The 12,567-nt window shown below is 48.6% G+C and overlaps 1 protein-coding gene across 1 annotated transcript in view; it reads right to left on the bottom strand.

Annotated features, from left to right (window-relative positions):
* The window catches only part of NLRC5 (NLR family CARD domain containing 5), a 116,897-nt gene that overhangs the window by 83,720 nt on the left and 20,610 nt on the right, over positions 1–12,567 (bottom strand). The window contains exon 9 of the mRNA XM_059044007.2: positions 8,528–8,763. The gene's annotated coding sequence lies outside the window, so the exon portion shown is untranslated. The remainder of the gene's footprint in view (positions 1–8,527; positions 8,764–12,567) is intronic.

Below are 12,567 nucleotides of genomic sequence, written 5' to 3'. Positions count from 1 at the left end.
TTAAAAAACTAAAAATAAAAAAAAGTATTTTCCTTAAAAAAATAGTCAATATTACCCAAAGTGATCTACAGATTCAATGCAATTCCTATCAAAATCCCAATGACTTCTTTTTTGCAGAGATTAAAGAACACATCCTAAAATTCATATGGAATCTCAAGGGACTCCAAATAGTCAAAACAATCCTGAAAAAAAAAACAAACAAAACTGGAGGACTCACATTTCCTGATTTCAAAACTTGCTACAGTAATCAAAACAGTGTGGTATTGGCATAAAGGCAGACATACAGAACAATGGAACAGAATAGGGAGCCCAGAAATAAACCCTCACATATATAGTCAAATGATTTTTGACAAGAATGCCAAGACCATTCAATGGGGAAAGGACAGTCTTTTCAACAAATAGTACTGGGAAAACTGGATATCCACATGCAAAGGAATGAAGTTGGACCCTTACCTAACACCATATATAAAAACTAAATCAAAATGGATCAAGGGGGACTTCCCTGGTGGCACAGTGGTTAAGAATCCGCCTGCCAATGCAGGGGACATGGGTTCAATCCCTGGTCTGGGAAGATCCCACATGTTGCGGAGCAACTAAGTCCATGCACCACAACTACTGAGCCTGTGTTCTAGAGCCCACGAGCCACAAGTACTGAGACCAAGTGCCACAACTACTGAAGCCCACACGCCTAGAGAAGGCGGGCTCCACAACAAGAGAAGCCACCACAATGAGAAGCCCGCTCACTGCAACTAGAGAAAGCCCACGTGCAGCAATGAAGACCCAATGCTGCCAAAAATAAATAAATAAACAAAAATTTAATAAAACAAACAAACAAAAAACCCCAAAATGGATCAAGGCCCTAAACATAAGACTTAAAATAATACAACTATTAGAAGTAAACATAGGATGAAAGCTGTGACACTGGGTTTGGCAGTGATTTCTTGGAGATGACACCGAAGGCACAGACATCAAAAGAATAAACAGAAAAATTGGACTTCATGAAAATTTAAAAAATCATACATCAAAAGACTCTACCCACAGAGTAAAAAGGCAACCCATAGAATGGGAAAAATATTTGCAAAACACATATCTGATAAGAATTAATATCCAGAATATAGAGAGAACTCCTAAAACTCAACAACAACAAAACAATCTAATTCAAAAATGGGAAAAGGACATGAACAGACATTTCTCCAAAGATATACAAATGGCCAATAAGCACATGAAAAGATGCTCAACATCACTAATCATTAAATGCTAATCAAAACTACGAGATATCACCTCACACCCATTAGGATGGCAACTATCAAAAAAACAGAAAACAAAAAGTGTTGGTGAGGATGTGGAGAAACTGGAACCCTTGTGCACTGTTGGTAGGAATGTAAAATGGTGTCGCTTCTGTGGAAAACAGTATGGAGGTGCTTCAAAAAATTCAAAATAGAATTACCCTATGACCCTGGATCCTGGATATATATTCAAGAGAATTAAAAGCAGGGTCTTGAAGAGATATTTGTACACCCATGTTCATAGCAGCATTGATCATAATAGGTAAAACATGGAAGCAACCCAGTGTCCATTGATGGGTGAATGAATAAGCAAAATGTGATTATACACACAATGGAATATTATTCAGCCTTTCAAAGGAAGGAAATTCTGCAGTATAGATGAACCCTGAGGACATCTCAGCTAAGTGAAATAAACCAGTCCTCAAAAGACAAATAATGTATGATTCCACCTATAGGAGATACTTAGAGTAGTCAAATCCATAGAGATAGGTGGTAGAATGATGGTTGCTAGGGGCTGGGGGAAGGGAAGAATGGGGAGTTACTGGGTAATGGGCACAGGATTTCAGTTTTACAACATGATAAGAGTCATGGGGATGGACGGTGGTGATGGATTCACAACAACATGAATGTCCTTTAAAGCACTGAACTGGGGCTTCCCTGGTGGCGCAGTGGTTGAGAGTCCGCCTGCCGATGCAAGGGACGTGGGTTCGTGCCCCGGTCTGGGAGGATCCCACATGCTGCGGGGCGGCCGGGTCCGTGAGCCATGGCCGCTGAGCCTAGGCGTCCGGAGCCTGTGCTCCGCAACAGGAGAGGCCACAACAGTGAGAGGCCCGCGTACCGCAAAAAAAAAAAAAAAAGCACTGAACTGTAGTACACTTAAACATGGTTAAGATGGGAAATTTTATGTGTATTTTATTTTTTATTTTTTTTTTTAGTGGTACACGGGCCTCTCACTGTTGTGGCCTCTCCCATTGCGGAGCACAGGCTCCGGATGCACAAGCTCCAGACGCACAGGCTTACGGGCCCAGCCGCTCCGCGGCATGTGGGATCTTCCCGGACCGGGGCATGAACCCGTGTCCCCTGCATCGGCAGGCAGATTCTCAACCACTGCGCCACCAGGGAAGCCCTTTATGTGTATTTTAACACAATAAAAAAAATAAAAATAAAGTCCATATATCGCTTTAGAAGTCCACATTGGGAGCGGAGCTGAAGGAAACCATCCAGATTGTGAGCAGAGCTCTGGTCACCAGGAGGTTCACCGCAAGGCTGGATGTCAACCTGGGCAGCCCCATGTTTCCTGCTACAGATGAACTGGCTCAGACAGCCACCTGAAATACCATGGCCTGGGGAAGCTTACAGCCTCCCCACAGGCAGAGCTCCTCAGACAGAGGGCTCCTGCTCTAGGTCCAGCCCTTTGTTAAATTACAGGTAAAAAATTCACTCATAAGAGGCTTAAACAACTGTGAGTTTAACAACTCCTCCTTCCCTTCCTCCTCCTCTCCCTCCCTTCCCTCCTCCCCTCCCTTCTCCACTCCAGGCACCATCATGGTTCATGACTCCTTGCCTCACTCTGCTCAATTGTCCCAAGAGCCCCTTATGAGAAGGTCACGCCTGGCCCCTCTGCTCCAAACACAACCCTCCCTCTGCCCCCAGCATGCCGGCCCCTTCGCTTGCCTTGTCTTCCTGCACCACAGTCACCACTACCTGATGTCTACCGCACATCTTTGTGAACTTGTGCACTGTCTGTTTCTACTGGTACATCAGCTCCCCGGGGCAGGGACTCTGTCGTACTCCTAGCTGTAGCCCAGTACCTAGTGCAGGGCCTGGCACGTAGAAACTCAGCAAATGTGTGCTGAGCGGGTTAATGATTGCAGAGTGGAGCCCGTGCTGGAGTCTGTGCTGTCAGTTAACCACCTCGCAGGAAGTAGGGGCATCACCCTAGCGAAAATGACCTTTGGCTATCCTACCCCCAAGAAGTTTCTGGGGGTCTTCTTCCTGTGTGGCCTACCTTTTCTCCACCTTCTCCTCTCCTCTCTCCTTCTTCCTTCTTTTCAGGAGCAAATATTGCACTCCCAGCCCATACACATGCTCCATGCCATGAGTCTGCCCTGCCCCTCCATGTCCTGGTTCCTGCTGACCTCTTTGCACACAGGCCCCACCCACCCCAATCCTATCAAGGTATTTTTCCAGAAATACTTCCTTCCCTGAGAGGAATTCTGGGAAGGGCTATGGAAAGAATTAAAATGTCACCTCTTGTTTTTTTTTATATATATAAAACAGAGGAAACAGTCCATATGTAGTAGGAGAAAACAAGATCCAATTTAATGTTTAACAAAGATTATGGTTCAGCCATTCTTTGGACAACTATGCAGCCACTTAAGATGACAGTATACTCATACTACAAAGAGCTAATTTCCTTAATATGTAAAATGCTTTTACAGCTCAATAGGAAAAAGACCAACAACTCAATGGAAAAGTACGAAAAGGATATGAACAGTTTATGGAAAAGGAACTATAAATGAGCCTTAAATATTTGAAAGGATGCCCCAAATCATTCATAATAAGAGAAATGAAAAAAAAAATAGGACACCATTACTTGTCTACCAGACCTGCAAATATGGAGAAGTTTGATAACACATGTTGGGGAATGGGGGGGAAGCTGGTCTCCTCATACATGTTGGAGTGAAAATTAGTACAACACTTAAGGAGGGTAATTTGCCAGATTTATCAAAGTTCAAACTGCATATTTTCCCCTTGACCTTGCGAACACACTCCTGGATGTTTTCCGTAAAGATTTATTCTCATGTAGGCAAAAACGATGCTTGAACAAGGATATTTGTTACAGCACTGATTGAAATAACAAGAGATGAGAAACAACCTAAATGCCCAACAACAGTTATATCAATTATGGAACAACCATGCACTGAAATACTATGTAGCTGTTAAAAAGAAAAAGAAAAAAGGCAGATTTGTTTTGTTTTGATGTGGAAAGATTTCCAAATTACATTAAATTTAAAAAAACAAGATAAAAAACACTATATACAGTATACTACCATTTGTGAGAAGGGGATATATGTATATATATGTGTGTGTGTGTGTGTGTGTATACACACACACACATACACACACACACACACACACACACACACACACACATATATATATCTCCATGTGCCCACCTGGACTGTCTTTGGAAGGAGACATAAGAACCTGATAACATTGGTTGTTTTCAGGAAGGGTTATCAGGCGGCCAGGAGACTGGGGAGGGAGGGAGACTTACTTTTCATTACATACCTTTATACCTTTTTATTTGTTTTATATTATTGTACTATGCGAATGAACTAGCTACTAAAAACTAAACAATTAAAAAAAGGATATCATAGCATTTAATCTTCCTTTAATACATAATTCCATGCTATTTTGTTTAAAAAGTGTAATTCCATTTTGGTTTTTATGTTATGAGTCCATTAAAAAAGATAGGAATATGCACACATAGAAAAAAGTCTGGAAGGAAGAAAACCAAACTGAGAATAGAGGTCATCTGAGTGTGAACTCAACATTCCCTCAAGTTTATTGAGGTTCTCCTTTGCCAAATGTCAGAGGCATCCCAGCTGGAAGGGCTGCTAAAAACCTTTCTGGGAAAGACTCCTGTGTCTGGGAATTTATCAGAAGACTTTGGAGTGACTCACAGGATGTAGCAGGAGTCCCATCACAGAGAATCAGGGTTGAAACAGGCAGGGTAAACAAGTGAACTCACGTTTCCCCAGGTCTCCCATCGTTTCACCCCAGGAAACCTACTGGTTTCATGCCCTGCTCTACTAGTGAGAGAGGATGACTGCACAGCAGAAGAGTCTGGGGTCAGAGGTGGCCAGAAGAACTATGCTGACATTCATCTCCACCTTCCAGATCCACAGAGATCTTGAGAATACCTAGGGGCTCCCAAAGGAGCATAATGGGGGTTCATGACAATTTCACCCAGCTCTCAAGGATCTAGAAAACCCCAGGTGGCATACAGGTTACATAAGCATGCTTATTTTATGGGTAACAAGTCCCACATATAACCAAGTGCTTGCCTGCCTCATTGCTTCCTCCTGGTTTTAAGGGCAGTGGATGGCAGAGATATGATCTTCAGGGTGGTCTGAGTAACCAAAAGCCTTCCCTCCTCCAGACAGCCTGCACTAACCATCAGACTGATCATTTTTTCAGACTTTTTGTTTGTTTGTTTCCTTCTCAAATCATTTGGGTGTTTGCCTTGAAGACTGAGTTTCATCCAAGACAGACTTTGGGCTACCAGCAACACTCAAAAAATAGATCTGGTAAAGAAAACCCGTAGTTTACATCCTTAGAAGGCCTCCAAAAAGTTTTTACAAAGTATTTGCACCTGTATTTAATTTGCTTAATCCTTAATGGGACTCTGTGTGGAAAGCAGAGGAGAGATTCTGGGATGGCAAATTAGTTTCCCAGCTTTGCTACAAAGAACCACAAACTGGGTGGATTAAAATGTAAGAAATTTATACTCTCACAGTTCTGGAGGCCAGAAGCCTGAAACCAAGGTGTGGGCAGGGCCATGCTCCCTCTGAAGCCTCTAGGGGTGGGCCCTGCTATGCCTCTTTTGGCTTCTGGTGGTTTCTGGGCAGTTCTTGGACCTCCTTAATTTGTAGAAACCTCATTCCAACCTCTGTCTGTATCACATGGGTGTCTTCTCCCCGTGTCTCGATTTTCCTATGCTGGCCTCCTCTCTTACAAGGACACCATTCATATTGAATTAAGGACCCACCTACTGTAGTATGAACTCATCTTAATTAATTACATCTGCTACGACCTTTTTTCGAAATAAAGCCACATTCTGAGGTAGAGGGGTTAGGACTTCAACGTATCTTTTTCAGGGACACAATTCAATCCATAACAGACAGGGGAAGACATACTAAGTAATTTGGCTGAATTTTTCTCAGAGGGGAGGTGGGTATATGTGTTCGGTGTAAGGAGACTGACTTGGCCCTACAAACATCCAGGCACCTCTGTATCTGGTGGAGGAATAAGGCTAAGCATATTGGGAAACTCTTCCAAGGAACTTTCCCTTCCGCTTGTCTGCTTTCATCAAGGACCCATCACTCCTCATGCTGGTGCGGTACCTTGAGGCTGACCATGCACAGGGCATGCCTCATTTCATCCAACCCATGAAACACACTTTGAAGGACGTGTTATCATCCCCATTTTACAGATGAGAAACCGAGGTTCTGAGAGATAAACTAGTCCATGGTCACCAAGCAAATTCAAGGTGCTGAGAGCCCTGGTCCTTCTGCCTCCCATGCCAGGCTCCAATCTAGCTGGTGCTGTGCTTTGTTTTTTTGTTTTTGTTTCTGTTTTTGGCTGCATTGGGTCTTCGTTGCTGCACAGGCTTTCTCTAGTTGCGGACAGCGGGGGCTACTCTTCACTGGGGTGCGTGGACTTCTCACTGTGGTGGCTTCTCTTGTTGCGGAGCACGGGCTCTAGAGCTCAGGCTCAGTAGCTGTGGCACACGGGCTTAGTTGCTCCGCGGCATGTGGGATCTTCCCGGACCAGGGCTCGAACCCGTGTCCCCTGCATTGGCAGGTGGATTCTTAACCACTGCACCACCAGGGAAGTCCTGGTGCTGTGCTTTGGAGGGGAGGCAGGTGGGCATAATCAATGACCAGTCGGTGCTATTGGTAAGTTTTGAGGAAAGCACGCTGGATGAGGGGCCTGCATGCACCATGAAATCATCAGGTTTACCCCGCCCCGCTCTGTTCTCTGGTAAGAGACCAAGCCTAGTGTTTTCTGAGCTTACTGCTTCTTAGAAAGAAAAGCAATTTGAAGGGATGAGGCTCCATGTACTGGCCCTGGGTACACCCTACCTCCTGCCATCCCCAGGTTTGGGAGGCTGGGAAGTACTGGTTTTCAAACTGCTTTTGAAGCCTGCAGAACCTCCAACCTCTTAAAAAGGAAACATAAGAACCCCAACGTATAAAATGGATGCAAACGGTGCTGAAGGTGGGGGAACCTCCCTGCACCTCCCCAAATGGCCATCCCAGCAAACTCCAGGTCCTGGCCCCCCGGGGGAGAAAATGGCAGAAAACGACTTGGAAACGCAAAAAGCAAGTAGCAAAACGACACCCATGTAAACAAAAGGGCACCCACGTATTCACCTATTACTTATGAGGTTAAAACGTTCATCAGGAATAGTCTGTGGAGATTTGACATTAAGGAATTGCTGTTAAAATGTTTAAAGTTATGTTGATGGTATTGTGGTTATGTCTTTTTAAAAACTCCTTATTTTAGTACCTTGTGGGAAAGTTCGTTTGAGATGCTGTTATGTCTGTTTGCCATTTGTTTCAAAATGAAGTGTGGTAGGGACGAAACTGGGCTGGTCTGGGGTGATGACTGTTGAAGCCTAAGTGGCGGTTACGTGGGGCTTGGTTATATCAAAACTGACATATTTGTACAGCTCAACCTAATTCTATTCCTTCTACTTTTATTTATTATTTTAATTAATTTATTTTGGCTGCGTTTGTTGCTGCATGTGGGCTTTCTCTAGTTGCAGCGAGTGGGGGCTACTCTTCTTGCGGTGCGTGGGCTTCTCATCGCGGTGACTTCTCTTGTTGCGGAGCACCGGCTCTAGAGCTCAGGCTCAGTAGCTGTGGCTCACGGGCTTAGTTGCTCCACCGCTTGTGGGATCCTCCCCGACCAGGGCTCGAACCCGTGTGCCCTGCATTGGCAGGCGGATTCTTAACCACTGCGCCTCCAGGGAGCCCCTATTCCTTCTACTTTTGCACACGTTTGGAATTGTCCATCATAAAAAGCTCTTTTAGGCTACGAAGTCCCACGCAATGAGCAGCGCGGACTTCTGAATTCTTTAAAAGACAATTAGCGGTTGAAGCTCCAGGAGGTGACAGGAGCGGCGCGAAGGTGGGGAGGAATGGGAGGGAGCAGGAACGCAGCAGCGTCCCGAAACCCAACCCGGGTGACCCAGACTTGCTTTTCTCTGCGGCTCGAAACTCATCCCCCAAACTCTGCAGGGTGGCAGGCTGAGCGCTCCCCCGCCACCAGCTCCCCATCTGCCCACCTGTTCATCAGTCCAGCCATCCGTCGGCCCGACCATCCATCAGGTCAGCTACCTGGCCATGGGTACGCCCAGCTCCAGAGTCCTCTGGCATCCCCTGCTCCCCGCCCCGCGCGGCGTCTGCACCCCGGTCCCGCCGCCCCGCGAAGTGGTGGGCACTCACCGGCTGCGCTCCCGGCGGCGCTCCCGGCGGCGCTCCCAGCTTCGCCGCGCTGAGCACGAAACTGAAAGTAGGTGCGCAGAGCAGCCTGGCGGCGGCGGGCGCTGAGAGCCGGCTGCCTCTGCCGGGAAATCACGTGGGTTCTCGGTGCCCCGGCGCGGGCGCGAGCGCGGGATGGGCGGGGGCTGCACACGCGCTCCTGCAGGGCCCCCGTCCCGCGCCTCTTGGAGCTCAGCCACCTGTGCGGAGGACACCCAGAGATGGCACCAAGGGACGCGGCGAGCGCTCGCCCCTTTCGTGGGTGCGATACTGAGGCGAAGGGATGGGGGTTGGCACACCCGGGTCGCGCCAGTAGACTCCAGGCTGAGTTCGGCTCTCCCTGCCTCCCTGGAGACTAAGAAGGAATGGGACAGGATAGGAAGGAGAAGACTTAGAACCCAGGGGGTCCAGCCTCCTTTTCTTCAGTGTTCGCCAGGATGGAGGGAGGGGAGAAAAGAAAAACGACCATAATTGCCCTTACTGAGCCCTTGGCCCTTTGGATGGTGTTAAACGCTATGAATTTAGGAGAGAGGTGAAGGAACTTGTCCAAGTCACACAAGGGACACAGGCAGAGATGAGGAAGAAATGGGACAGAGAGGACAGGAGGAGCAGAAAGAAGGTGAGAAGCCTCCCCCAGGCGGGGGTCAGCAGCAGTCCTGAGTGGCCACTAGTCCACCACCCCTTCAGAGCTGACTATGACCTCCCTGGCTTTTTGCATTCCTCCGGGGACAGGAGCTCCTGTCCTGCAGAGGATATATCCATCCCTGTGGACGGGTCTGCCCTCCAGGAAGATCATCTGCCCACCTTCCCGTGACATCCCCACAGCGCAGCGGCTTTCACTCCCAGATCTTCTATCCCCCCTGCCTCTCAAGCCAGCCGGGTGTGTGTGAGTGTGGGTGAGGACACTGCATGGTAACGGTCACAGGCACAACCATCAGTGTCAGGCACCCCTGGCTTCAATCCTCCTCTTCAACTTACTGGCCAAATGCCTTTACTTCGCTGAGCCTGAAGTTTGCCATCTGTAGGATGATAAGAACCCCTCCACGCAGAGGTCACGAGAATCTGATGACCAGAAGTTCAGGCTAATGTAGCCTGTGCCTGAAGCCAGTAGGTGTCCTTGTATTTTTGTCTCCTGCCGGTCCCACATCCCTGTGAGAAGGGAACCTACTCCCCTTCCAGCACCAACTCTGATATCCAGAAATCACGTGACAGCACGGATTTTGCAGTCAAGTGCTTGTGGGTGATTCCCAGCTCCACCACTTCAGGCGAATGCCCTGACTCCCCCAGGCCTCAGTTTCCTCATCTGCTAGATGGGATATTCCAAGCTTCCCCAGGCCACTGCGGGGCATGGTGGGGAATGGATGAGAATGCGAATGTGGCTGTGACTGGGTGCACGGGAGGGATTATGCCCCGAGATCAGGATGTGCACTGCAGTTCAGCTCATGTTCACTGAACATCTGCTCCCTATCCAGGCTGGGAAGAGCAGATGGACACGTGGACAAATAACCACAATCCTGAGAGACAAATGCAGACCATTTTCAGATGCATTTAATTTGGGACAGCCCCCTTGAGGATGGCAGAAGACAAGTTATCCCATTAGGCAGATGAGGAAGCTGAGATTCAGACAGGTCAAGTGAGTTGCTGAAAGTCAGACAGCAGTCAGGAGCAGAGCTGGGTCTTAAACCCAATACTCTTTCCAGCCTGGAGATACCTGGCCTGCTGAGGAGGTTATCACTGAAGGACTCTGGGAGAGCTACCTTCCCAAATGCTCTCTATCCCCAGCCTGGCCTGTGGCCTGGAGTCCACCATCAGCACATTGCTCCTTTGGCTGAAGGTGTGCATATGCTCCTCTGGTATAAATTAAATGGCCGTCCATCATTTACACTTGAGTGTGAACAAGCTAATAAGATTTTATTGGTGGGAAATCAAAGGGAATCTTGGGTGTTTGGATTTGGGGGTAGGAAACACAAGATGTGAGAGTCAGGGCGACCAGAGGATGGAGCCCACATTTACTGGGCACCTCTGTGTGCCAAGTACCAACTCTGTGGAGTATAACCAATAGGTGGCATTTGTGAGCACTTAGGACATACCAGACAGTGTTCTGGGTACATGGGCTTGCTCCTTTAATCCGCATGGCAGCCCTTTTATCTCCATTTTTACAGGTGAAACAGAGACAGAAAGGGTAACATGCCGAGATTACACAGCTAGCAGCACAGGATCTGGGATTTGGACCCAGGCAAGGCAGCTCCAGAACCCCTGCTCTTGGTCACCATGTGACACTCCCTCTAGGCGAACCCAGTCCTTACCAGAACCCTATGTGGAAGGTATTATTATCAGCCCATTTAACAGATGAGGAAACTGAGGCACAGAGGAACCCAAAGTTAGTATTTCAGGATACTGGGATTTGGACCCAGATTTGAAGGCCAAGCCTTCCCTCTGCGTTCCCCATTGCCCAAGGCTGGTCCCGAATACCAGGGGCCTATCCTGTCCTGGGTCAGCAGCCCAGGTAGCAGAATGTGCTTCCACAGTACCTGGCCTTGGGCAGCCCTTGTTTCCTCCCTGGAGGAAGCAGCAAATGCCCGCACCCATGCTGGGGGACTTCCCGGTCTTTTGTTGTAGGCCTAGGTCTGAGTTTCTGGGCTTGGATGGAAGGGCCAGGACTGGGAGGGGTCAAGCAGGTTGGTGCTGTCCTGGCAAGCTCTGGGGTTCCACGTCTGTAAGTCCTCCTGCGCAGACCTGGCTGAGATGCTCTCCTGCGCCTGGGGTGCCAAGGAAGCTGAGGGGCTGTACCTTTCTGGAGCAGACATGAGCCCCAGGGCTTTTTAGGGTCCCAGCTGGGCTGGGGTCCACAAGGGGCAAGACTCCAAGCAAGCTGTCTGCCCCTTGTGATGGTGAAAGTTTTCATTTTGTGGAAGGAGCTGCCCAGGGCTGCCAGGTCATCCTGATACTGTCCTTGGGGCATCAAGTTGGGGGCCTGGGCTTCCCAACCCCCTTGGGGGTGCTGTCTTGGGTAAAGTGAGTCTCCCAACTGGTGTCACTATCCTGAAGGCTTACATCCCAAGGCCTGGAAGTTCCATGTTGGACTCAGGACTTGGGGACTGGTGAAACCACTCTGACTCTTTGTGCCAGGGGCCCTGCCTTCCAGCCCCCAGGAGCACTCCTGGTCAGCTTAGTGGGTCAGACCCTTGCTTTGGACCCTGAGGGGGGAAGAGAAACAGGCCCAAGAGAGCATTTAGAGGGGACCAAGGAGCAAGGAACCAGGCTCAGAAGATGGTGCCTTCCCCTCAAGTCTTCCCAAACCTGAAGAGGTGTCCCTCTGCGAAGCTCCACCCCAGATCTTGCCTCCTGGCCGTCTCTCCTGCCCATCAAAATAAAGGCCAGGCCCCCTCTGCCCCTTCATGATGTGGGCCGTGACCTCCTCTCTCTCCCTCTCCTCTTTGCTCTCCGTGCTACTCCGGCCTCCTTTAAGTTTCTTGACTCTCACATGGTTCCTCCTAGGGACTTTGCACATGCCAGTGTCTTCCTATGCTTTTCCCCCTTCCATTTGGCCAATGTGGCAGCAAGGGATTTTCTTCACACACCCTCCCTGGAGCCTGGTACCTCCCAAGACTGAGAAGGCAGAAAGAAACCTTTTGTATTCTAGCCTGAGTGAGAAGAAGACACGCTTTGAGCATCATAAGGTGGTCTGGCTGGTGCTCATAAGAGGTTTACTTTTCCATGTTAAAGTCTGATTTGCTTTTTAGAGGCTCCATCCTCCTCCTCTTCTACCAGAAACCAGACCTCTGTGAGGGCTCCCTACCCTCCCTGCCATCCTCTGGATCTGAAGCCCCTATGGTCCCATATTTCCTATCCAGCACTGGAACCACGTGGAACACAGAATGAGTGACACCTCATACAGAAAGCTGGTCAGAACAGGAGATGGGACCTCGGGTGGGTGGGTGGGGAAGAGGGCCCAGTGCTGTGGGGGAGGGAAGAGAGATGGTCTGAGAGATGCTTTCTGCTGA

This window comes from Kogia breviceps, chromosome 18 (genome assembly GCF_026419965.1).
Source record: "Kogia breviceps isolate mKogBre1 chromosome 18, mKogBre1 haplotype 1, whole genome shotgun sequence".
Taxonomy (NCBI): domain Eukaryota; kingdom Metazoa; phylum Chordata; class Mammalia; order Artiodactyla; family Physeteridae; genus Kogia; species Kogia breviceps.
Note: the sequence above shows the minus strand (reverse complement) of the source record. Positions and strands in the feature narration are given on the sequence as shown.